Source organism: Mycteria americana, chromosome 19 (assembly GCF_035582795.1).
Source record: "Mycteria americana isolate JAX WOST 10 ecotype Jacksonville Zoo and Gardens chromosome 19, USCA_MyAme_1.0, whole genome shotgun sequence".
Lineage (NCBI taxonomy): Eukaryota > Metazoa > Chordata > Aves > Ciconiiformes > Ciconiidae > Mycteria > Mycteria americana.
The window spans coordinates 7,815,390-7,838,945 of NC_134383.1; the positions used below are offsets into that span (position 1 = coordinate 7,815,390).

The 23,556-nt window shown below is 45.3% G+C and overlaps 1 protein-coding gene across 1 annotated transcript in view; it reads left to right on the forward strand.

Moving 5' to 3' along the window:
- KIRREL3 (kirre like nephrin family adhesion molecule 3) overlaps positions 1-23,556 on the forward strand; it is a 343,511-nt gene that overhangs the window by 85,710 nt on the left and 234,245 nt on the right. The window lies entirely within an intron of this gene.

A 23,556-nucleotide genomic window follows, 5' to 3' on the forward strand; every position in this document is an offset into this window, starting at 1 on the left:
TTCCGTGGTATCTGCTGGGTCATGCAGCAAGGAGGAGGAGGTGGCTATATCTGCATTTGCATTATAAGAGACTTTAATTACAGAGGCTTAATTACATGATCACAGCATATTTGGTTTTTTTCTGCAGGACTGTGCCCTCACTGTGTGCACAGAGTGGACAGTATTCACTTAATGAGTTGCTTGACTCGGGTGCTGCAGTGATGAGCACCGTAGGAAAGCCCAGGAGAAAACTAATACCCTGTCTCAGAATAATGTGCAGCAAAATTAAGCTTAGGGCCACCCATAGAGCAGCAAGGAGAAATCGCAATATTAAACGTTTCCTTATTAAAGGAGCTCTGCCTATTGTGTGCATACTGTAGATCCTCAAATGAAATGGTGTAACAGGTATGCGCGGGGAGGGCTTTAGTAGTCTTAACTTTGGCAATGCTTAATTCAGTATGAATGATCATGTTATCTGACCACAATCTTTCAATTTGTGCATCTATGCCTGCATAGAGGTTTGCATAGGGGCATCAGAGGTATTCTTTATATGGGATTAATCACTATATTGTCCTTTATTCACCTGGCCTCGGTTGGCATTCATGCATAGACAGTATTTTTAGGTGGGAATATTGTGATGGAGCAGGCAGACTCAAAAGAGTTTTGTTATCAGGTGGGGCCTGTTGGAGCTACAGAAATGCAAAGAAATGGTATTGGGGGTGTTCAGCTATAGGTAATGCCATATAGGTGAAGAAACACAGACCTCAAAAGTGAGTGCTGGAAAAGAAGTTGGCTGTACCCATGCTTTTGGAGGGATCTGAGATGGGAGAGTGTGTGTGTAGGAGCATGTGCGTGGAGGCGAATCTCTGAATAAAAACTTCAGGTTTCAAATCGTTACACTTAAATAGCTCATAACTGTGCGCGTTTGAACGACACAGTGCTTGCACCGTGCCGAACAGGGGAAATACGGTGGTTTGGTATGCATGCACGCACGTTAATAACGGGGAGAGGTGAATATTTACTATCACGGAGCATGGTGTATCGGAAAAGAATAAGCTATTGATTGGAGTTAAAAATAAATAAATAAATAAAAACCTCCCCTCCTTACCTTACACCTGTAGATGTATTAGGGAGAAAATATTGAACTGGGCTCTCCTGGCTCCCATGCAATTGATGCAATTTATTTTCAATTTGTCAAACGTGGCATTGGAGCAGCAATTGTTTTTGGTGATTTATTAGGAATTTTCTAACCAGGGCACTCTGTCATTGGAGTTACTTCACTTGTGTCCCAGTAGATTTTTGTCTTTGTGCAAGCTCAGGCTGTGAACCCAAGAAGGTGAGTTTTTCTTTTCTTTTCTTTTCTTTTTTTTTTTTTTTTAAACCAAAAGGGAAAACTGAAAGAAACTAAGCCAAAAAGGGAAATGGGGAAAAAGTAGCAGAATTGACATATTTTAAACATGATGACAGGATCGGCTGTTTAAATTGCCTCTGTGAATTGATTTAAAACATGTTGGTAGGCATCTCTATTTCATTAACTGTCTTTCTCCTTCATTTCAGTCACTGGAGTCGTTGTCTCTTATTACCTTCCAGGCTCATGATATCCATCCACATGGTTATTTTAGTTATTACTATCTGTATACAGAAAATATAAGAGGCAATTTTGGGACAGAAGCAGCTTGGGAGGGATGTGGGGATAGTGAAATAAATAATTTGAATTCTGTATGACACCCATGATATAAAGCCATCAGGATTATGATAGCATTAGTGCTAGGAGTGCATTTTGGTCAGAACCCGTGGGAAAAATGTACGGGTTTGTAGTATCAAATCTGGACCTGATAATGAAGCATTTTCCCACCTTGAATAACCCATAAGGACTCAAACCCAAATTTTATCCTGGGAATTAGGTGGTCCAATGTGTGCATGCTATTTTGCAGCCCTTCTGACGGCTGCGGCATCAGGAGTTGGGTGAGTGCGAAGTGTGTTTTCACTTACCTCCCACTTTGAGGTAGAGCAGGAGGACCCTATCCGTGTCCTCGGGGACATTAATGATCTTGTCCCTCCAATACATGGGGAATATTGATGCTCCCCTTAAGTAACAGGTATGGTGTGAAAAGGTGTATGTGATGCATGTCGAGGCTGCTGAGTGTTACAGGGCATGCCCTGTGAAGGTCTGCCTTCTAGGACTAGCTGGGGAAAAAAAGAAGAGTAAAGCTTTTTGGGATATCTTTCCCAAAGCTCAGTAGCCCAGAATCCACAGATTCCATCGCTTCTTTGCAGACCAAAAAAACTAGAGAGTTCCAGATTATTTTCATGGTTTCAAAAATACTGTAGCTTACGATATTTTTTCCAACGCTTTGCAGAGTCATTAGCTTGCTTACAGCACTTAAAAGAAAAACATGGTGCTTAGGAGACTTAGCTTCTGTTTGCTGTCTTTACCACCAACTAATTGGTTGGATAACGAGCAAATATTTTTCCTCTGTTCCTCAATTTCCCAGCTTTTTGACTTGCAAGTAGGAAGAGAAAAAGCTGCTAGTGGTTGGCAGACATCAGAGGGGGAAGCGTGTTGTGGTGAGGCAACCAGAGTCACGCTCAGGATGCAATTGCAGCCCTTGCTTCCAGCAGTTGCTCGTGCTGCCCCCTCGTTTCGTGCCTCTTCTCCTTTGCTTTTGCACCCTATAGGCCGTGTCTCACTCATCATATGGGCCTTCAAAGCGGGAAGGGAAGGGATGGAGCTCTGCAGGAGCGGCGTTGGGGCTGCGTGGGAGGGAGCAGCGCGGTGTGACGAACAGTTACTGTTTGGAAACGGCCAGAACAAAGCATCGAGGAGACTTGATAAGAGCACTCGAATGATCCTATTATCAGGGTAACCGTGGTGGGAAGAGACAGTTCCTGGCTGCACATACAAGCATTACCTTGATTTAAAGGCAGTGTTTGTGGCTTTAAACTGTGAATTCCCTGGTTTAGCTTGGTTTAATTCAGACCCGAACAAAGCGTACTTGGTGTATTGCAAGAAGATGCTATTCACCCAGCTCCCTGTTAAAAAGCAATGTCGCTCTACACGCACGGGCACAATGAAATACACTAGTGGTCTTAATAAAGCATGTTGTAAAGGCACCGGCTTATTGAAAACGTGGACATCCTGAGCGCCGGGAGGAGAATAGAGAGCTGACCTGACAAGCGAGAGCCGACCTCTTCAAGGAATTGATCCGTTGCACGAGGACGCTCTTGCCGTAAACAGCAAAGCTTTGTGAAAGGGTGACCGTGGACTTGAGTTGCGAAGCGCTCCTCCAGATTGAAACCTTTACCCGAGCTTCGGGGCTTGAGAAAGGTGGCTTTTAGCTTGGCTCTTTGCAAACGGCACAGCATCCAGACCCAGCACCTAGGAGCATCTGGTGCCAGGGTTTTAACCCGTCCACTTTTGCTGTTGAAGTGAACTCACCCCAAAGCAAAGCCCAGCTCTCCCAGCTGTCTGGGAGCATTGCTTTAGCTCCCCCCTGCCCTTTTAGTATGTTTAAATCATGATGTGTGTTCAGGTCCGAAATACAGCGACGGCTTGGCAGGAGGTTCAGTCTGAGAGCATCGGCTTGGTAACACCTACCTGCCCTCACACATGGTTTTGGGAATGCCAGAGGGAGCATGTTCTGTGCTTGTTGTCTTTTTCCCTGCTATCTCAATATATTTGCTTGATCTACTTGGGATAGTCTTGTTTATCCTTTAGTAACTCCTCTTTGTCTCTGTACGGAGGGAATACCTACCTAGCTTTGAGTTTGCAGGACCAGTCTGAAGCTGCGGGACCACAGAGGTCGCTCCGCTTGAAGAGACGGCCGCGGTTGCTGCTTGCTGGCGTTCAGGAGTGTCTCAGGCTTCACCCCCCACACCTAGCTACCTCCACATCCACCACTAACAGCAGTGGACGCGAACCCATCGCCCCGCCACCTGTGGAAGGGCTGCAGGAGAAGCTCCTCGCATTAATTGCGAATGCATCCCCTGCAGCGTCCAATTTCCAAGACCTGTGGCTTAGAAATGTTAATGCTATTTACTGTAGCATGTGCCAGATAATGGCATTTCTAAACATCTGTTTTCATTTAAAATTTCCAAGCCTTTTTTTGCACGCGGCTTTTGGTAATGATGCCGTCTCATATTTACTGGGTGGCAGGATGGGAAGTGGCAGTCTCCAGCCCAAACAAAGAGAACCCAAAAATTTTATTAATGAAGATTTACAGCTGCTCCTGGGACTTGGCAACTGCCTGCAAACGCTGGTGACAGGATTCATCTTGTGAAACGTACCCGTGATAAATATCAAGTGGGAGTGATTAGCAAGAGGTGGTTAATTCAGGAGCGGGTTTTGCGTGTTGGCTGGGGAATAATTTGGTTTCCAGTGGTAGCAGAATGTATTATTTTTCCTCTCTCTCCCCCAACATCCTAAAGATGCTGCAGGCCTGAGCTCGTAAAGCAGCAACTGTTGCAGCTACTCACCTCATTTACAAGCCAGGGTTGATCAGCCTGGAAAAGAAGGACCTGGTGAAGCCTGAAAAGATGGGACATGCTTAGAGAGGAGAGGGAAGGGTTAAAACCAGGCAGGTTTTTTTTTGCAGGTGAAGGCAGCAGTGATAGTTATGGTAGATAATCATCCTGCTCCATCTGGGCTGAAAAATTTGCTAATTGAGGCAGGACTCATTTCCTGTGGGAGAAATAGCCTCCCTGTTTTCAAGGCATTAACTGCCCCTTAATTGCAAGGGTCAGAGGCAGGCGTCCCTTTGGAGATGCTCCCCGCCTCATCCTAAGACTGGTTTAGCTGAAATAGTGTCAACTATTTTCCTCCTATTTTCATCCATCCCTGGCACTTTCCATCTCCGCCTTGTTATAGGCTTGGCAGGGGAAAGAGGCGGGGGGAAAAGAATAGGGAAGGAATCTTTCATTTCCATTTCCAAAGCTGTGTTTCGGCTCCCGAAGAGCAGGCGCGCAGAACTGATGCTCACGGAGCCGCCTCTGACAGGTTGATGCTGGGGGGAAACCTGTGCTTCCATTTCCAGCCCTGTCCCCCGCGGGCAGAGCAAGCCGAGCCGAGGAGTTCACGGGGATCAGCGGGGAGAAGGAAAACAATTTGATCAAGGGGCCCTGGAGTCAGGCACATGGAGAAACTGGTCTGGTGGGGTTTTTCAGCTTTAATCAGTGTCAAGTTGATTTTATTTTTAGAGAAGTGATGATATTAAAAATAAAAGGGGGGGGGGGAGCGAGTAAAGCACCTACAGGTATATGGGGCAGAGCCCCCATCAGCTATTCAGCTGGTCCTTCCTAAAAAGCTCGAAGCTTTTTAGAGCTAATTATATGAGAAGTGCATGGTGTGTGGGGTTGCAGGTGCAATATTTTACCTCGCGTAGCCATGCACATCTAATGCATTAGCAGTATTCTTCTGTTTTGTAGCATTTGGGAAGGGGGTGTGTGTGTAATTTTCTGCCACAATCAGTGTGGCTTTGGGGAAAAAAATCCCTGGGAAATCTGCTTCACTACGTCAATACATTGGGACTGGACTCGCTGCCGGCAGCGGGGCGGACGGTGGTGATGGTCCCATCAGCCCTCAACCCTCTCTGCTGAGCTGCCAGGGAGGACGACAATTAGAGTCAGTTATGGTGCTCTTGAGGAGCTGCCTCTGTGTCCTGTCACTGCCCGTGGCCAGCTTTAGGTATTTATAAGAAAGATTGAAGAAAATCCTGCAGCACGCAGATATGAGGGTCATCTACCCTCCAGACAGGTCTTGTCCTAACTCTTAATTGTTAGAAATTGCTTCAAGACGTGAAGGCTGAAGTTTTTCTTGTCCATCCCAAACTGTTCCCTTTTAGCATCGACTACCCTCCCTCACCCATGTAAACCTTTGATTCTTTCCAAAACCCCCCAAAGTCATGTTTTTGCTGACACACGCCAATGGAAGCGAGCTGGTGTTTTGGGGAGACGCATCCCCTTTTTATAGGCAGTGAATGGAGACTGTCTCCAAACGTGTCCCTCGAGTTTTCTAAAACGTTTTTCATCTGTGCAGAGAAAGTAAGGAAAACCCATGGGTGGCAGACCTTTGCCTGGAGAAGTACTGCTCTCTTCATCTGCTTTTGCTCAGCCCCAAATTCTTCCCTGCTAATGATGGTCATGTACATATCTATGTATATGATGTTATGTGACCATCATATATATTTTTTTTTCCTGGAGATCTGAATTGCCCCAGCAAAGCTAACCTAAAATCAACATTGAAGGAAGGTGAAAGTTCACGACTTCTTTCCGTGCCAGAGAACATGAAAACAAGAGGATTTTCAAACTTTTCTGACGTTTTCCTTTTCTTCTGACCAAAAGGTAGTAGGAAAACAATAAAATAAGGCTTCCAGCCCGGACTCTAGCTGCCAGGAGAATTATTAGGCTTTTTTTCAGCCTAGTCTCAGTAAGGGCTTTTTTTACATCCCAAGCCAGGAAGGTGAGATGAAACGCTGATGCTTGATGGTGCATAGGCAGGCCTGTCTTTTAATGTGCCGCTGCAGCCAGCAGTGAAGAGGTCAAGTCATACGATGCTGTCTCCTCTCTCAGCCTCGAGTCAGGCAAAACAATGAATTTCCATAATTTTACTCCAAGTGCGAAAAAGCGCCTTTGTTGCAGAGATCACGCTGTTCTTGCAAAGGCAATGAGTCTGTGCAGTGTAATTGTGACCCTGTGCTGGCAGAAATGCCAGTGTTGCTTAATGAAGAATCCTAAGCAGGGGAAAAAAACCAACTTGAATGCTTGCTTGCAAGCCAGCAGAGGTGAGCTGTTCCTCTTGATAGAAGAATGGGTAAAAATTGGCCCATACAGCTCTTATCTTACCTCAATTAATCAAGATAATGGTCTGCTTGCAAGGAGCCACTTTTGCCTTGCCTACCTCCTGTGACCTCTTTGAATTTCCTGGCCTTGGTGGGAATGCAATCATGTGAGTCCCGTGCCTGGAAAGGCCAGGTCTTTGCTGAAAAACAGGAGAGAGTGACCACGGCCATGGCTTCATGGTCATCCCGGCCAGTTGACAGTGGTGGTGGGCAAGTGGAGGCTCCTAAAGCAGAGCCACAGGTGACTTAGCCTGATCTTAGCAATCACCAGCTTATTCATCCCAGCTTCGAGTGTCATGCTCTAGTAACCAGGCAGTTCTTGTTACTCATCTAGAAATCCCAATCGAATGCCTTCATTATCACACAGCAGTGTTTCCTTTGTGGATAACAAGTCATACTGTGAGCATTAATGTAGCCTGCGTCGTATGGATTTGTGTCGTGGGATTGTTGTAAGTTCTGATTGAAGCTTTTCCTGCGATTAGGGTATTTATTCAGGTGTGAGAGAGGGAGTCTCTGTTGTCTAGTAAGATCTGAGTTTGCAGTGCATCTCCGAGGGGTGTTTATAGGGCCGTACCTTATGAAGGCAAGTTAATAAGCTGCACGCATGAGATCTCTGTTTTCCTCTCTCCCATCTTGCACCCACCACTGGCATTGCCATTGCCTCACTACCACCCGCACAGGAAACCATAATCTAGACGTTGCCTGGGATTTTAGCAGCCATCTAAAGGGGGCTGTGGTTGGAGCAGCATCCTCTCTGCAGGGTGTAGATGTCTTCCAGCAAAGATGGGCACGCGGATGCACAGCAGAAGGGGGAAAGGCATGAGCTCAGCTTCTTGTCTGCCCAAGAACAAGAAAACACCCTGGGGACATGAGAAACGGTCTTTTCTTGTTGTATGGAAGAAACAGGACAGCGGGTGGGGCAAAGGCTTCTGGTCCAGCAGCTGCACGAGTTGAGAGGCAGAGTTGCTCCATCCTAGCTAAAACCCGTGATGCTTTCGTTCCTTGAGGAGATCAGTTGCGATTCCTTAATTGGGATGAATGTGTAATTGGGGGAGACGCTGGCGGCACAATCTATCAATTCTACCAATGAAAAATGATAGGAAGTGGCATCCTCCCACTGCCTGGCAGGCTCCCAGCCTCCTCCACTGCACACCTCATTATCCCCTTTGACTGCTTCATCTGGATAGCATGCATCCTTAATGATGGCGGAGAGATATTAAGTTTCTGCAGTGTTATTTGATTATTACCTACCCACTCCCTGTTCCTTCTGGAATAGCAATGGGGCGTATTTCCAAGACACCATGGCTTGCTAGATCTGGACTGATGGTTGCAAGATGACGAAGAAGGATGTCCAGACTTAGGGTCCTGCCTGGTATGCATAATATTTCAAATTCTGCCTTTCCATCAGTGTTTCTGGCCAGACTGCTGTTTTCTTGGCTCCAGGAGAAGTTTCCGCTCTGACACCAGCAGGAGGAGGGTGCTCAGTCCTGCCAGGGAGCCGTAGAGCTGAGTTGAGGGTTAGTCAGAAAGCTAGCAGGTGTACCAAAATGGGCAAAGCTTGGTATTACAGTACAAATATGTGTCTAGGCCAGACAATAAAGCAGTTAAATTATCCCGTGGATTGTGGGCAGTGTGGGCTATAAAACCTGCTCCTTCTCACCTACCTCCTAAAGAGCCTCAGGCAGTATCTCAGAGGCAGTCCCTGACCCTGTGAGATGTCCTCGTGGATCTTCTTTCTTGTACCTTGCACTTGACTTCCTCACTTTCTTCATCATCACGCACTTGGGACGCTCACCATTAGTATTAGCCTCACGGGCTGGACTTTGTCAAATGCTCCCAGTCCATCTGAGAGATGCATGCCAATTGCAGCTCGCTTGTCCACCGAGTCAAGTAATCTCTTCAAAGACTTCTAACAAGTTAATAAGGATTGATCTGCTTTTCATGAGATCATGTTGACTGTTCTTAATGAACCTGGGCGTTTTCAAGCCTTTCCTTCCCCTTAAAAATTAGCTTCCAAATAAATACTCTTCTCCCAGTTGAGGGGCAGCTGATTGTTTCTACATATCCCCCGCATGCATTAAGACTTTGATTGAAGGAGGCACCCGTCCAGCTTTCATGATGGTCACGTGTGTTGGTTTTGGGGAGGGGGAAGGGGTTAAGTTAAGCAAAAGCTTACACTTGTCCTAAATAAAGATGGGTTTAATTACAACTAACTGTCTCATTGAGTGATGGCTTGGGAAAGCAGGTTCAGGCCTGATTTTTCTGAAAAATATGTAAGATTCAGTTGCTACCCATCTGAAAACAGCCAGATCTTGATTTTCTTCTGGAGAGGCTAAGCCTTGAATAGTACAACTAAAGATGGGAAGAGCATTTCAAGAGGAGCCCTCAGAGCGATGAAATTAGTGACTATTCCCACAAAAAAACCATTGCTGTTAGCAACTTAGATAATCCATCCTACTGTCCGTAGCGACGCCAGGAAAGAGATGTCAGAGTAATGGGGTCTTTGAGGGATCACTGGTTCTTCTTGTATAAATGTCCAAATACTTGCACTCTCTGTTCCCCGTCTTACCCGTTTTAAGGGAAATCCGTAAGACTGAAGTCCTGCTTTGTCATTGCTTCCCCTGTTTGTTAAATCCCTCGTGCGCATGTTACCGTCTGGTCCCTAATGCTTTGTGTCAGTTTTAAGTTCCCCTAAGCTTTTATTGACCATTTCTTGTGTTATCTGCACACTCCCTAATTCCTCTTCTCCTCTCCCTGGGGATCTGATCCCTGACTTAGGCAAATCCTCATCCTCTTCATTTGCGAACACAGATGCAAAAGTAAATATTGTAAGTGTCGCTGTCAGCTTCTTATCCTCCTCTGCCTCCAATTTCCCTCTGTCACTCTTATCTGTGCTGTATCCACTTATCTCCTGTGTATATATAATGGTCTTTTCCTTTACTGTTTTTGTAAAAGCCAGGAGATTCTCCACCGTTAACTAGTTTTGCTCCTTTAATTATATACTTGTGTTTACCTTCCTGAACCCATGCCCCTTACTTCTAACACATCCCTACTTCTAAGCAGGGGAGTTTTCTTTGTACGCCACTTTGATTAAAGATAGGGACACACCAAAATCGCATGTTTTGAAAGCTCAAAACCTTGGGCTGTTTGAAGCTGAACCTGAATTCTGCATCGAGCCAACGTTTTTCTCTCTGCTTTGAATGCTGCCGTGACTCTTAGGGTGGTGCACGCATGAGATGTAGGCTATAACACCGTCGCAGCCCTCGTAGTGATGCACTGTATGAAATCAAGGGTGTTTTTATCTGCGTGCCTTGATTTTCCTGCCTGCGAGATGGAGATAGCATTTCCTACAAAGAGAAGAGGATGAGAGTTGTGTAGGTGAAAGCTAATCCTGAGGACAGCTACTGGCAGAAGTGGGAGCTGAGCTGCCCTTTCTGTTGTGATGGTTTTTGTGGGTGCAGGAGTATTTTGGGAGAGACTATACCTAAGGTGCACGTGTAGTTTAAGCCAGAACATGAGCAGGAAACCCCCAAAATGTTTTGGAGCATCTTGCTCCTTGGAGAGCTGCAGGCCTGATGGATGGTCCATGCTTTGTGCTAACATTTGAGCCACCCCAAGCCTCGTGATTTGTGGTCTGATCATCACTGATGTTATAACCTGGTTATGAATCGATTTTTTTACCTGCAAATGCCACACAATAGTGTTTATTACATAACAGTTCCCATCAGGAAAATGCCTTGTTGTATGATGTACAGCGATACTAAACGTTGGCGTAGCGTAAGGGCTCTGCTTTTTGCAAGATGCAGCAGTTTGTAATTTCAAGATCAATATGATGATGTGTTTTTTGAATTTTAATGAATAAACTACGTTGGTGTTTGTTGTTTACCTGCTTTCTGATTTTTTAACAAGTGGCTCTAGTGATAATTACCGAAAGTCTGTAGTCGCAGAAGGAGGGGGGAGAGCGGGGGGGGAAACCTGGATCCTTCATAGCTATCCAACTGGGCAATTATCTCCATACTGTATGTGCTGCTTTTCTATAAATGTTGAAATTCAGTAATTACCACTAGAGCCAGCCGTGACATTTCGAAAGCAGATACATAACAAATAGGGATGCCATGGAGTCATTAAAATTCAGATATCAAAACAGCTCTCCCTATTCTTCTTTGCACGAATCCATCTCTTTGTTTCATGAGGAATTCAGTTGCCAATTAAATACCTTTTCTTTTTTTTTTCTTTTCTCTTTTCCTTTTACAAATGAATTCTAATCTCCATGAAAGGAGCTGAATTGACAGTCATGACAGTTGGTGCATTAGGAAAAAACATGGGTGAGTGTAGTCCTTCGTAAGGAACCCAGCCAGCACCTGCCCAGCTTTGGAAATGGTCAGGTTGTATCGAAAATTTAGGGGGGGAAGGATGTTTTTCCCAGTGATTCCCCTTTTCTCCTTCCGGCAACATTTTTCCTTCTCAGCCTGTAAAGGGAAACATCTTTTTAAGGGTGCTGATAACTTTGGGAAATCTTTTTTGCCTGTCCCGCCAGGGCTCTGGTTTCATCGCCAACAGGAATAGCTCAATTATTTCCCAAACTGTTATTCGCTCTGCGGTCTCGTAGCAATCGCTGGCATCTGGCGGTTGTGGGTTTCGTTGGTTTTTTTTTTTTTTTTTTCTTTTTTTAACAATGTTGTCTTGTTTACGAGTTTGACTCTTGGAAGACAGGATTTGATGCCTCCCAATCAGTCGCAAATGAAACGGAGGGATTGACAGCGTGGAATTGATCCGTCCTTTGTAATCCTGTAACAGTGAGACATGTTTGTTTCTGAATCTGTCAGTGGGTTGTATGTAAACCAGGTGTGATGAGGAACCCGTGCGTGGAAAACAAGGAGAACAGTGGTTTCGTAAACCTCACAAGGAGAAAAACCTGTAGGGTTTCTACGCCTCCTCTCTTCCCACATCTGAGTGCTGCTCGTATATTTTTCCGTGAATGTCTTTTAGAGACAGCAGGATGAATTTGTTCTGAGAGGGGCCGACGTACATGGAGGTAATCCTTATCCTTAAGCACGGGTAAGCACCACGAGCCTCGCTAACGATAATGAAGGGGCTTGGAGAGGTCCGTGCTCCTAATGACCTACAGCTTTTGTCTTTTATAGCTTTACTCCACATTTTCTCTGTAGTTTGCCGATAGCAATGGTCTCCTCACCTCTTGGACAACATCCTGACCTCTCTATTTCAGGCAGATTATTTATTGCATCCTTCCTCTAAAAAATAATTCTACTGAGACTGAAAGATTTCATTTTGCACTGCACTAAAGGAGGAGCTGTGTTAGCTTGTACAATTTTAAGAGGCCTCAAGTCCATCCTTTGATTATCCAATAGAGGACAGCTTCGATTACTCCTCCATCAGCTCCTCTCTTGGAGCAAAGCCTTCAATGAGGCCCATTCAAGGAGAGCTTACCTAAGGTTTATTCTCGAGCCCGATGCATATGTGTTAAGGTGAAGAGGAATTATATTCACTTCAAGGAGAGATGAGGCCCTTGTGTTGACTACATTATCATTTATACTAACAAAAAGAGCTTAAAATGTTAGCATATTCTTTTGAAAACGGAGCTTTGCATCCTATTAAGAGGAAGGAAACACAACCCGCGGCGCATTATATTTCCAAGCGCCTGTCAAGAAACGCTTACGACTGTCGCCTGCTTACTGAGCATCCAGCTATAGGAATAAATTGGGAATCACTACCCGTGTGCTGATCCCCTAAGCAAGAGACAGGAGACGCCGTTCAATTAAAACGCCAGCCAAACGCAAATCTTGGATCTGCGTCGGACAGGAATTCGGGGAACTGGGGCTTTGAGAGCTGCAAAAGTTTGCTCGTGTGGAAGGCGTGATTAGAAACGCATCTTCCAGCTTGGTTTTGGAGGGTGGGGGAATTTGGGTGAGATTCCCCTAGCTTGCTTACGGCACTGTGGATTTTGGGAGGGTGATTTCTAGCCTGGCTGGAACAGAGGGGAAAAGCAAACTTAATTTAACCTCTCCAATTTGGGAAAAGCACTTAAACATCAAGATTGTATCAGATGGTTGGTTTAGGTGCAAGGGAATAAGCTGAAAGTCTTCAGTTCCAGGTGGATAAAAGTTTGCAATATATAGCATGTGGCTGTCTCGCAGGTATGTCACACGCTAAACTGGCCATGGGGATGGTGCCTCCGATTCCCTAAAGCTGCTCATCCATCACCTGAGGAAGGCAGTAAGTTCTGCCTGCATCAGTGCAAGCAGAGTCTTTGTTTTAAGGAAAAATAAGAGAAAACCCTAAATCCCAAGCAGAAAAACTCAAAAAGCCCTTCCCCAAGCAGGGCTTTTGGAGATAAGCTGCTGCTTGGCAATTTGCTAACTTGAACTTTTAGCACCCACCTGTAGTCTTTCTAGAATCAAAATCCACCTTGAGGGGAGGAAACAAGATTGTCAAACAGGCTGCGTACAGGAGGTGCAGAGCTGCTTCATCAGGCTGCTGAGCCTGATGCTCGGAGTCTTTTACAATTGCATCCTCCGGTTTGGAAGGAAATCACTTGTGTACCCTTCACGCTCTTTGCCGAGTTGCACAAGGAGGAGGCATGCAGCTCCCGTAGCAACTCAAGCTCATTTTTTGGGTGAGAGCGGATGTTTTCATTTGGGCAGGGGCTCAGCACAGCATCTTCAAAGAGCAGCTTTCCTGAGCTGGAAAACCAGAGACAGTTTTTAAAAGCCAGCGTTTTTATTTCTGTAAAGGCCCCACAGCTAAACGTGTGTATATGACTGCCTGCTGTAAGTTGAGGTCCTCAGTTGCTGTAAAGCAGTGCAGATTTGTTTTAGCCAACAGAGTAGGACTTGTATACTGGGGGAAGCAGTGGGCATAGACACACCCTTCCAGAGCTCCATCATGCACGAGCTGCAGGAGATGAGGCAAGAAATGACATCAGGCAGGCTTTGCCAACAGGCTGGATGCATCTTCATTGGCGTCTGTGTTATCTCAGTGCAAGTCCATACACGCTGACACATGCTGCGTCTGTCTCCACGAGCGTGAGCAGGTGAAATGAAGATGTCTTGCCGTCCTTTCTCATCAACAGTGGTGCATCCAAGATCCCAGTGATAGGCAGAGCACTGTTCCCTTCCCTGTCCACTTTGATTAATTTGGTGCCTCATCCCTGGAGTCTGTGAATTTGTCTTGGTTTTGCTCTTCCCCTTGATGCAGAAGTTTCTCCCCCTCCTTTTAACCACCATGCTGCTACAAAGCCTTACCCTATCTAGGCTGGCCTGACACGGTGAGACCGGCAGGAGAGGATGTGCTAAGTCCCTGTGCATTACAGAGCACAAAATCCAGCTGTGAATCCTCTTTACAAGACTCCAGAAACCGCTGCTAACACCAATGCACCGGCCAGAGAAACGGCAAAAGCGCTGCAGCTTTCAGGCACTTCAAACCCAGCGATATCAGGAGGGCTTTGGGTTTGCACAAAGTACTTTCAGCTTTAACACAGAGGAGGGAATAAAAGCTCAGCAACAGTGAAGTCCGTTGGAAAGGTTTCTTGTGTGTGCAGTAAGATAATATATGGTAATGAGGACAGCACCGAGTTGCTGTAAGTTACAAGAACTTATCACTGCTCTCTGCTGTTGCGGCACATTCCCGGGATTCGGTCTCGCCAAAGCAGCGTGAATAGATTTATTTTGTATTGTTAGACTGTCAAGCCACTGCAGAGCAACAACTTCCAAATGATAACTTCTCCAGCGTGCAGAAGTTGTGAATTACATGCTTTTAGTCCCCGGCAAACAAACGGGGTGGGTTGACAGCTGCTCTGCAGAAACCTTCCTCCCGCTCTCTCTCCGTGCTCGCCGCCTCTGGTCAGCGGCTCAGGATTAGCTCCCTCTTACCGAAACCTGATGGGGCTGTTATTAAGAATGATACCAATTTATTTCTAGCGGCAGAGCGTGCCGGAGCAACCGAGCATGTAATCAAGGAGAAGAGGGAAGCACTTTCTTACTGATCCCTAACGTGGTGTTAGCTGGGCAAGTTTGGGTTGGTTGGGTTGGTCTGGGAAGAGTTGGGTTTAAAGAAGGGGAGGTGGCCCAGGCAAGGGGATGTGTTGTGGTGGGACATCTCCTTTCCTTGCCTGATGGATCAGCGTCTCTCTTCTGGGGCTTTGGCCCCTGTTGCTGTCCCTGGCAATGGAGATTTGAGTTTATAAGTGTTGGGGGTGACTTCAGTGTGGAAACCACCTAGCTCTGTCCGCCACAGCCAGGCCACGTGGAGCTGAAAGATGTATGGCTGTGGGTGGTGTTTAATGGTGTCATTGTCCATAGCTGTAGGTGACACCGTGAAAATGCGCCCATCAAAGGGGTATCTTGCAGCAGGCTGGGTAGTTCAGCCTTTACACAAGCTACGTGGGCACGGAGATAACTCCTGTAAGAGCAGGAGCTCCTCTTGGATGTGGAATGAAAGGGAAGGACCGGGAATTGGAGCCATGGAGATGAAACATGTAAGGAGACTGGGAGGAGAGCCCAGGCTTTTGTATAATTGTTCTCGAGCTTTCGTTTAGTCCTGAGAAGGTAAAAATAGTGGCAGGTCCTCAGTGTTCATGACTGAATTGCCTTTTTTTTTTCTTTCCTTTGGCTCTTCTGAATATCTACAGAAGTTTTATTACTTCTTGCGGTGGGTGTTGCACACGTAGGTCTGGTCTGCTTACCTTTTGCTGGATTAATACAATTATTGGGTAGGAGTATAACTTCACAGAAACTGGTATTGCAGTGCCGCCTACCTGGTGGTACGGAGGTACAGGCACTGGCTTGTGAATGCAGAGCACCCTGCAAGAGTATTCAGGCTGGAAAGGTTTGCTATTATTATTATTTTTTTTTTAATATTCCAGTAGGGTTTGAAACTGTATGAAGAAACTTCTTTGAAAAGGAAATAAACCCATAAATTATAGCATAGTCTTTGCGGAAAGGCAAAAGGAGTACAAGATTGTTTAAACGTATTATTTGCTGACCTTGACAGTTTACTTGTAATGTTATTTAAACATTTGGTTTTGCAGGGCGGTGTTCTTATTTATTTATTTAAAAAGCTGCCAGCTTACAAATTGCAAAACTTTTGTGGTTCCTCTTATCTTCTGCAGAACCACTGAGATGGCAAAATATATTCTCTGTCTCAACAATTCAGTCTATATTTGCATGAGGAAATTGGAAAGCAAGTTGTTATTCTTCGTTTGCATGACAATACCCAGAGCGCAATACAATTCACCGTTTAATTTGTGATAGTTAGTGTGCGAGAAGAATGGGCCCAGCAGTTCGGCTCAGTTTTGTTGCTGATGTTGTCGTCGTCATAATTAAAATTGATTTATAAGTAGAGGCAAAGAAATCTAAACTGCCTGTTTATTCAGCATATTGTCGACCTGCGGAGCACAATAGTTGGGGTCACCGAGTTCAGATCTCCTACCGGAGACGCTGGAGGAGTTTTGCTGAATTACGTTTTCGGGGTTGAGCTTTTAATTAGTCAAATATTTCCAAGTGGATGATGGTGGAAAATATCAGACCCAAAATCAGAGCAGGCAGCAGCAACAGCAGCAGCTGGACCTCCACTGGCTTTGCAGGACCCGATGGCAGGAGCATGAACCAGGAGTCCCTTGGGACATCCCTACCAGGATACATGCGCAGGTTTTATAGCATAAAACGTGTGTACCGGGAGTGACTTAATCCTCGACTCGTTGCATTAATTTAGCAACAGCAGTACATCTCTGCTGATAACAGCTCAGGGCAGTTAATAAGCTCTTCATTGGATTGGGGAATCCCTTGAATGCTGGGAAAACATCTGAAATAAAGCTCTGACGGAAGGCATCCCCTGCAGTTTGTTAGTATTTTGTGTCATGCTGGTATTACTGAAGATAGTTTAATGTTTCAGGTGGCGTCTGAAAGTGTGAGCTATGAAGCTTGTACTCCTAGGTTTGTTTTTTTTTTTTAGGCAATGGAGAGAAATTGGCAACCTCAGCGGATGATTTGTCTCAGCTGAAAATAGGCATTTGAGGAGACTTGCTTGCTAAAAGTGCTTATTTCTCTCTTTTGACTGCAAAAGAAATCTCAGGTGACTGATTCATTCTTCAGTGTCTGACTTGAGGTATCTGTCCTGCTTGCTTCAAACAACTTTGAAGCTTTTCGGTGCTTTCTGAGTCTTTTAAGAGGAATTGAATTTCCTGACTTTTGCCGTACGTCTCTAGATTAATCCTTGAGCTGGAAGCAATCTGTTTCAAGTGAGACAGAGCAATCGTAATTATGAAGCTGTTGAGACAACAAGAAGTGTTTTGGACAACTGGTTTGGTCACGAAGGAGTTTTGAAAGGCAGATTTAGGCCGATGCCAAATAGGCTTTGAAAATCCCACTATTTACTCTTCAGAATATGCAGGAGCAGAGATTTTATGAGTAATCCCTGTACTTCTTCAGCACAAAGAAATATTAACATTAGATAGCGATCATCTGACTTTGTAAAAGAATAAATAAGGCCAGAAAGATTGAATGGTTGGAGAAAACTGTGTAGCAAATGAAAATCCATTTCGCTTGCCCTCTACAAGCGCGGGCCAAGGTTGGAAAAAGGCTGAAGTATTGGTCTTTTTTAAATATGGGTCACGGAGGAGGAGTTAGAGGAAATATGCATACATGTCCTTAATGACTGTAGTTACCTTGAGTGTGGTTTTCTCCTTGTGTTCAAGTACTAGGGGTGTCATAGATTGAAAGTTATATTTTGGGGGGTGAAGCTTATCATGTGAAAGAGAAAAGATAGGGCAGCCTAAGAATAAAACGCTCTTTCAGTGCTGCTTCAGGACTGAGGCTCAGAGATGCTGTTGCAAGGCTCATAAAAAATATTAATAATCTGTGATAAGAGTTCCGCTAAGAGAAGGGATTTCTCCAACCATAGTGCAGCTCCTACCAGTAGGATACAAAGCGACTGCAAGACATCTTTTTTATGTTTCCATTAAAAAGCAACCTGTAAGGATGTCAGAAGTGTCGGGTAGTCGTGGCCACCTCCTCCCCTCCGACCTACAGCAGGGAGCTGGAGCGGCGGGGGATGCTGCCCATCAGACCCGGCTCAAAAAGGGGAGCTCCCAGTGGAGGGAAGGTAGTGGAAAAAGCCAAAAATTTTTTGCATATCTGTGTGTAGCAAGCAATGTTTGCCATTTATGATATTTCAGGGGAGACCTGACTTTATAAAGCATTCATGAGCTTGGCCTCCCGGTATGCATTTTTTTTTTTCCCTGGTTATTAGGAAATATTCAAATACTGCAAACAAATGTCAGTCTGTAGAATATTCATGAAGTCTCCTGTTCAAGTCGGTCCCCCAAGTCACTGCTGGCTGGAATACATCAAGCTAATGCTGATTGCGTACATTTAGGGTTGAATAAAGATATTCCGCTAAATAAGTGCAGAACTGCTTTTTCTAGTTTTGAGACTGGGAATTGAAAAAGGCTCAGATGAGTCCCAGTGCCAGAGAGCTACTAATGGATGGTGTTTTTCTATGTGCTTGACCATCTCTTGATATCAAGGGTGAAATTTGTCTCTTTTAATTCTGGCCTTCTTAAATTCCTGTCGAAACATTTTATCTGGACTCCCCTCTTAAGTCAAGAACAGCAATTACATCCTGAAACAAGACAAAATGCCAACAGTTTGAAAGGTTGTGAGAACATCATTTAAAAACCAAACCAAAAATAACCCCCACCCAAGCAAACCACTTGAGCTTGGTTACATTCTTTCATTTCAACATATGCAAACCATGCTATAATGATTCTCGCTTACTTTTGAAATAACATTTCCTTTCAAAAGAAGGCAGTGCAAGTTTCTGATCCCAAATTGCCAGAAGAGACTGTGCCACTGCTTTGAAAATTACTTTCTAAATGCTTTCTGTTTTGGTCAAGCTGGAAACAGTTTTGCAAATGAAGTAGGTGCTTCAGCCAAAATAATGTTACATGGTGGGGTATCATTTGGACTGAAAAAGGAAAAGTTTAGTGCTTGGCCTACCCAGATTTTTCTTCCTGCTTCTGAGTTTGGATAATATATCAGAGGAGACAGAAAGGGACAACTCAATCCCAGGAGAGCAAAATTAGGAAGATGAGTGTTTTGGTCTGGCCGTCGGAGATGTAATAAAACCCAGTAGACGGGACGTGAAGCTTCCACACAAATTCAGGCTAGAAAATAAGCAATACCTTTAATAGGGAGGCTAATTAGTACTCGGCATGATGTGCCAGGGGTTATGGTAGTTTCTTTGTTATTGGCAAAGTCTCAGTGGAAACCAGATGTTTTGCTAACATCCCGGTATTGTAGTCCAAGCGGGTGTTAACATGGGGAAGCCCTCGTGTGCTGCTGAGGCCAGAAGTCAAAATAGCTGATCACAGTGGTCCCGCAAACCTCAAAAATCCGTGGATCCAGTCCGTGGATGCTGCTGCAACGCACGTTTATAGTAAGAGAGCTTTGCAATACCTTTCTGTAGCAGCCACTTGCTTTTTAGTAACCATCTTTAGCATGCAAGCCGCAGGGAGAAATAATTACATTTAATAGAAACGGTGGGTTCCCAATGAAGGTGTACGGTGCCTGTACACAGTGTGCTCCTAATGAACAGAAATGTCATGCCAAAATAATAGATGAGAAGGATTATATTCTCTGAGGTGGATTGTATTATTACCCTGCCTTTTTGTTAGGTTGTCTGGAGATATCGTGCTACAGCTAGAGGCAGGTGTTGGACAGGAAAGACCAACGAGTTGATCGAAAAGAAGGGAGTCCCAGACTGCTTTTAAGAGCTGCTAATTAAAGGGTTTAATCTAGGTTTGTCTGCTAAGCATCCTGAAGAGACACCAGGAGTGGCTGAGAGGGGAAGATGCCTTTGTTCGGCCACCACAATCCTGGAGTGGAGATGGGGAGAACAAGCTCTCCTCTGGGCGGATGTGGGACCTTCAGATGGTGGGAAGGCAGGGCGGGTCTCCCTTGTCATACAGCCCACCTCCCCTTTTTATTGCCTTGGTGTCCCTCAGGCGTGGGAGCTCTCTGGAGCCTGCCATGGGACTGTGGGAAGCACTGTACTTTCTGCAAGGCAGTTCTTCACAGTCCCCCGTGTTTCCTTCTGCTGCCCCAGCTTGTGATACTTCACATAATCATCGGCTTATGACCAAGTCTCACTGAACTTGCCTGAGATGCTTTGCAAGCTGCTGTTCTTCAGCCAGTGCACCTGCTCAGAATAAAATGCAAGAGACCTTAAACCTTGCTCCTAATTTATCCGCTCCCTGTTAAAATTGCTGCATAAGGATATTTGAAGAAGTCATTGCCCCCTCTGGATATTATCACTTAATCTTTTTTTTTCCTCTTAATAAAAGCTAGGCATGAAAGTCACTAGCTGAAAACAACCGTGTCCCATGCTGCCGGTGTCTCACAACAGTATTTTTTAAGATCATAGCTCATAACCACAGGGAGAGCTCTCTGTGGAGGGAGTGAGAAGTAACTTTCTGTTTATAGCCATTTACCTTCGGCTGTAATGTATTTAAGAAGGAAAATTGCCACTTACGCTTGCAAAGCAAATTGGCTTGTGCTCAGTAATAGGTTTTTAGCGTCTGTCTTCTAGGAAAGGTCATCCTGGAGACTTCTGCGCTCTGCAGAACTTAGTCGTTCATGGCCAGGAGGGAAATCGCGTGGCCCCAAGCTGTAATTTCTTCCATATGTGAAGACCTCGGCACCACCACGCTCAGGCTTGCCAGCTCTCTCCATCATCGTTGCATCCTGGCAGGGATGCAGATTTGTCCTTGGTGTCTCCTTATTGGAGCAGGAGCCCCCCAACGTGAAACCCCCCGACTTGTGTCAGACAGAGACCCGGTGGACTGCATTTTCCCCCTCATCATCTCCCACCTTGCAGATGCATCAGCCTGCCGTGTCCTGCTGCAAAAAGGGCCCGTGTTCCATTTTAATGTTACTAGCTATCGCCTTGGCAACAAATACAGGTATTGTGTTTGCAATAGCACCGTTTCACAGGTCCCTGAGGAGTCTTTACCCTTGAGTGCATTTAGTTGATAGCAAAACCAAAGCGAAGGGTAAAACAAGCAGGTTGGAAAAGAGACAGTGGCCTTTTTTGCTCCAGTCGGGCTCCAGAAGTGCAAATCATCAGGTCAGGTAATGTAGCTGACTGTCATCCTGTGTGTAAATCTCACCCACTTATCTGTCCTCGCAACTGTAAAGCAAGCAGCCTTACCAGCTAGTAAAAGCTGCTGTTGTGGTAAAGCTGGTAAAGCAATTATCTTAATAACTTAATCAAATAGCAGCAACAGTAGTAATGGAACTATGTGTTTGTTACTATTCTCACCTTTATCAAGGCATCAATTTTGGGGAGCAGCAGGAGGCAGGAGAACAGATTTTGTTTTCAGCGCATGAAGCAAAACCATCTCAGATAATTGTGGTTTGGACTGCGGGCATCTGGCCTCCAAATGCAATCCAGAAATCGCTGCTAGCTGCCGAGGCACCTGGTGCAAGGATGCTCAACGCCTTGGAAAAGAGACTAAAAGATCCGCGAGAATCCTAAGGCAAGGACAAGTGGGTGATGAGGGTGCTCAGAAACAGACTCTGGAAGATATAATCTTGAGAATGGGGACCACGTCACGATGGCGGTGGCAAGAGCTCAGATTTAACAGGCGTGCGTCTGTTACCATATTATTTGGACAGGAGAAACTTGGCTTCCAGTGGTCCAGCAATTCATCCCTGCCTTGGGAGAGAGCAGTCTGCTTGTGTTTCTCCCTTGTCTTAATGCTGCTTTGCATCTTCCTAGTCCCTTGCTGAGTTTTCCTCTTGTCCTGTGCCACCTACTTAAACCAAGACATGGTGAAGCAAAAACTGGCATTACTTTTAATTTCCGTAGTTTCCCATGCAGCGATGCCCTGATTTCATCTGCCCATCTCAGCCCAAACGACAGCCAAAGCGCATTTCCCAAAGCGTGCACCAGCAAACCATGGGATGGCACCTTCTTTTAGATGTTTTCTTCCATCAGTCCATCATCCACAGCCCAATAAAAAGATCTCCCTGGTCCTTTGGAGCCCGTTGCATCATTAAACTTGAGCATGATCAGGCCTGTGCAGCCAAAGGCTGGAAAGGGGAGATTTGTGGATGGTCCCTGCAAAGCATCGAGGAAGAGCCCTTGTCATCGGCCAGAGGAACGAGTGTCACGCCAAAGGTTCGCTAACGGACCCTGCTAAAAAGATACCTGGGGCTTATTATAGGGAAAGTAAAACTTGAAGGTCAAAGTGGCATGGAGTGATGTTCTCAGGCTTAAGAAAGAAAAGAAGAAATGAAACGTATTGGAATTGTCTTTCGTCTGTTTTGAGATTCTGGTCCTGGCAGGCTCAGAGGGCAGACTTCTCATAGGAGGCATGTTTCTGATACGCCACCACAGCTGAATCTTAATCGAGATGATGTGTGTTCCCCCTGGCAGATCTTCCATATCTGTATTATATTTTTCAAGCAAACATCCTACTGAAATTTTTCCATTTATTTCAGGTAAATTTTCCTTTCCCCATCTTGTAGGCTATGCTGTGTTTTTGTTGTGAGAAGAGCGCTGCCTTCCCCCTTCTAGTGGGGTGCAGGAATAAGAAACTTGGGCTGAGGTGGGAAGAGGTGGGGTATATTTTATTTTCTTTAGCTGCAGAGAGAGGTGTCACTTTCCTTTACGCAGCCTCTTTTTCTGTCTTGCTTTGTTGTTGTTGTTGTTGTTGGGGTTTTTTTTCTTATTTCTTTTTTCCCCCTTAACAGTGAGTCTCATCATCCCCTGTCAACTTGGTTGAGATTCACCAAGAAATTCAAAAGTACTTATGAGACACAGATTGATGGACCAACAAGACTGTCAAAACAGCTTAAGAAAATGAGGCTAAAATGAAAGATAATAATTAGTGAAACTGATAAGAAGAAAAGAGGCTGGAAGGCTTTCTAGCTGCTAGATCTAGCGGGGATCATAAAGGCAATCCGGCACCTGGAGTAGAGACTGTTAAAAAATGAGCTGAGAGGTCTTCTGCTGAAAACTTTGAGACAGACAAAGTTTGACATTGTTTTCATCACATGCCAAATACTTTTGGGGGGGGGGAAAGGCAGAATATTCCCCTAGAAAACGCTTTGATTGATGTACCTTGAGAGTTGTCATTCAAACGTACCGTACCTTCGTTCTTCTCTGTAAACGGGTCTTCGCTGCTGGCTTCTCTCTTCCGTGAGGCACAGGCTGTCGGTACTATTAGGAAGGTAACGCGGAGGCTAAGGGAGCCCCAAATCACCCAGGGATTTGCGGAGTGACGTGTGAGAGTGTCAGGAACGTTCCTGAGGATGGTTAAAAGGAAAGGTGGTTTTATGTCAGTTTTTTTTCCACCAATTGATTATGTTCTGATCAAGGGATGAAGGGATGATATAGCCAAAGGCAATACAGGTTGTTACATCCCCTGCAAGCTGATGAATCTGAGGTTTGTAAAGACCTGTGGAGCCTGCAGCGAGTCTGAGCAATGCCTCTTCCAGTGAATTTCTTTCTTGACTGGCTGAGCGTCTCCTGCTACATGAGGATGGATAGCAAAATGCTGCATCTGTCTCATAGATCTTTAGGGTTAGAAGAAACCCAGCGTATGGTTCGTGACTCAAGGGATGTGAAGTAAGGACTGTTGTAAGCAAAGACAGAGGTGAACTGGCAGACCTGAGGTAAATGCATGTAGGAGTAAGGAGCTGGGAACAGCACAGGAAGC